We start from the raw sequence: 3,939 nt of genomic DNA on the forward strand, positions 1-3,939 counted from the left end.
GATTACTTCGCTTGTTATGCAACTATATAATCACACATCCTAATGGACCAATAATCATGGACCTGACATCCAGGTTGGTGTATAATATGTTTCTATTGGTGTGACATAGAATGTAGAAGCATGAGAGAGAGAGAGAGAGAGAGAGAGTGAGAGAGAGAGAGAGAGAGAGAGAGAGAGAGAGAGAGACAGAGTGAGTGTGAGAGAGAAAGTGTGTGCGTGTGTCTGTGTGTGTGTGTGTGTGTGTGTGTGTGTGTGTGTGTGTGTGTGTGTGTGTGTGTGTGTGTGCGCGTGTGTGTGTGTGCGTGCGTGCGTGTGTGTGTACATGCGTGTGTATGCGTGCTTGCGCACACTTCAGCTGTATGACAGATGCGTACAGAGGATTATGTTTGGTCTAGTCCTACTAACAGAAATGCTAAATGCTCATGAGCATGAATGCTGCAATCCCGAAGGTCTTCTAATCCTCTCTCTTCTTTAATGTTCTCTGTCCCTTTGTCATTCACTATAATATGCTATATTGGCATGACTGACAGGCAGGTGTGTGTGTGTGTGTGTGTGTGTGTATTAACATTTTAACTGTTCTTTATCATTGTCATTTTCAATGTTCTGAATTAACACTGAGAACATTATAAGAATTTCATGCTTTATTCACCAATAGAAATCCTTGTTAAAATACAGTGCCATCTAGTGGACATAATATGGTAATACCACACTGTATCAACAGTTCAACAGACCCAGGAGAGAGTTCTGAAGGACGTCTCTGAATCTGAGATGATTGTGTTTATGTTTGTGTGTGTGTGTGTGTGTGTGTGTGTGTTTAAGCAAAGCAAAACTGATTCTCTCTCTCTCTCTCTCTCTCTCTCTCTCTCTCTCTCTCTCTCTCTTTCTATATATTGTTTATTAACTATACTATAGTAATACAGTAAACCAGAACATTAGACATTGCTAATTGATTCCCACTGCTATACCCTCCAGAGATACAGTGATGTACTGAAGGGTCCAATCACCCTAACGGATGCAGCTGCATAATGTGCTTTTTAACCTCCATCCAGCACAACTCAGCCTGATACCATCTGTCTCCCATGGAGTGTACGTATCTGACTGAAGGACTGTCAGAGAGAGGGTAATTGACAGCTCCATCTGCTGTTCTGCAGTCAGATCAGTCAGGCCAGCCCCAACGCCTCCAGCCTCTCCTCCCCTGATCTGACCTCAGCAAGGCTGACTTGTTTACCCAAGTCCTGCTGCTGTCTGCGGCCTTTTCTGGTCCTGTCCCCATCCTCCCTAGCAGGTGAACACGTTTGTCTGACACTGAGACACTCCAAATTATTCATTAGAAGTCAAGAGTAGAATTGTGCATAAGATGTGTTGTTCATAAATGTGCATTAACACTAGAAGAGCCATGGTGGAGTGCACTCAATCGAATTTCAGGAGCCTCCTTTCATGACTTTTCCTAGATATGTGTGTTCTACCACCCAGTATCCTTACATTTTCTAAATCACACCAGGGTAAGCTTGTGTAAAGGGTTAGGGTTAAGGTTAGTATTTTGCAGTATTTCTGTGTATTTTTCCCAAGGCTGCAATGCTCTTCAGTATCAGCAGAGGTTGCAGGGGGACACTAAGAAGTGAATAAGATTGATATTATATGAACACATTATGCTACAAATATCAGAATATATATATTAGCCTACATGTACTGAATTAGATTCAGTGAATAAGATTGATATTTGTAGCATAATGTGTTTATATGCGCATGAAGCATGAAACTCAGTTGCAACCCAGAGGCTTGATAGTGTGCATCTATGTAGGCCAATATCTTTACATATTTTAATTTGAGTCCAAAGAGTATCAATGAGGGTGTGTATCCGCATGTCACTTTCGAAACGCAAGGTCCGATCGTTAGCATTCAAATAGTTTTGCATTCCTTGCATTCTTTGTTTTGTGGGGAACACTGGGATATTCGTTTTTGTTATTACATTATATCATCTTAGTTGGTATAATGGTTGATGGGGGAGGGTCATCTTTTTCTTGATCGTTTCTTGATCTCATAATTACGTTGTGGAGCGCATTTATTGCCAGTTAGACAGTTAGACAGTTAGACAGTTAGACAGTTAGACAGTCAGGGCCGCTTTAAGGGGGGGCTAGCTGGGGCGGTGGCACAGGGCCTCGCGCTTTGGAGGGCCTCGCGTGAGGCAGGGTAAAATATAAAAAAAAAAAAAACATTTTTTTTTCTCTTTTTTTTTTGGTACCCTGGCTGGCGAGGCCCTCCAAAGCGCCAGGCAAGGGACCATATTATTATTTTTGCCTTTAATACATTTCTAAATGTTCACACATCTAAAATCTAGCATACCTGTAGGACAGGGAGATTCTTAGCAACAGAAACAAGTAATTTCCCCCTATGACACCTTACGTGAAACGTGAAAAGAATGTTTGGGCGCGCGTTGACACTTGTTGTGCATAGTGACTGCTTAGTGCAACGGACAAAATGTCGAGGGAACGAGACCGAGGAAGAAAATGTTAATCGGGTGCTGAAAAAAGAAATACAAATAAAAGAAAGGAAGGCTTCAGGGCCTCGCTTAGAGGTTCGTTCGAAACATTTCTAAAAACAAGTGAGGCTCCCGTTAGCACCGAAGAAGCTAACGTTACTGCTAGCACTAGCAATGCTAGTAGTAGCACGGCACAGCCCCCCCTGAGAGGCAAAGATGATGTCTCTGAGGTGGAGGAGGACAACTGCTACACCGGCAGCAGTGGGGCTGCCCAGCCCCAGGTGATGATGGTCAGGAGTGGCGAAGTAGAGGATACGGAGGCGGAAGATGGAGCTACTCAGAGCAGCAGCAGGGCTGAGAGTGATGGAACGCAAGACGAGCCTACGGTTTTAGATATGTCATGTATGATGATCCTGGTAAATTGGCCGGTACATATGGACTCTACAGTTACAGAAGTGATCATTAGAAGAGGTCCCCCAAAGATGAAACCTGGATTTAGTTATCCTAAAAAATAATGAGAACAGGAACTTTAGTGAAACTTTATTTCTCCGAAAACTACCAAATGGGGAAAATATAGAAAGAAAGTGGCTTGTGTACTCTCAAAAACGGGACATGTCTTTTTGCTTTTGCTGTAAGCTTTTCAACATAAAGGATAGGCCTACATGGTGGTGAGTAACATCTCTATTCATGTCAATAATGGCTTGTGCGTATTTAATGTTGGGTATGATGACTGCTTTATCCTAAATCCTAATCCTTTACGAGTATAAAAGGTTTGAAATGAAACAAACATGGTTGTAAACTATCTAAATAAGTAGATATGCTATTGTCTATCAGCACAGCATGTGAGCGCATTTCTTGCAATATATCGGTGCGTGCGTGTCGCGCGGTTATAACAGTAGCCTACATCATTATAAAAGGCCTCGCAAATCTGACTTCGCACAGGGCCTCGCATATCTCCCAAGCGGCCCTGTAGACAGTTAGACAGTTCCAATCCCTTCGGTTTATCCGAGTTACATACGCAATAGTGATAGGATATTAGCAGTAAACAGAATAAATCAATGTAATCAGGAGGACAAGCAGAGTATGTATGTAATGTAATGGCGTGGCGAGCATGCTCTTCTTCTGATTCTGATTACAAAGCTAGTCAAGTTGTGTGTTGCAGCAGCAAAGTCATTGCAGTAGCCTACATTTGATTATGTCTGCCCATAGGGTAAATCATGCTTGCCTAATGTTCAAGAACATGTTTTGTTCCTGTTATATAACCGGTACATTCCGACGTGTGCAGTGAAATGTATTTTGTATAGGTTGTGTGATGTGCATTCAACATGTATTTGGTGTCAACTAAATCCATTGCTGGGAGGTATGCGGGGGAGGGACACGCTCCTGCACGTTTATTCTCAATGTTATCCGGACAGTTATACAAAATGTATAAATATGATCACTTTCGGTTATGATGAGCT

Source organism: Nansenia antarctica, assembly GCF_963989245.1.
Source record: "Nansenia antarctica genome assembly, chromosome: 12".
Taxonomy (NCBI): domain Eukaryota; kingdom Metazoa; phylum Chordata; class Actinopteri; order Argentiniformes; family Microstomatidae; genus Nansenia; species Nansenia antarctica.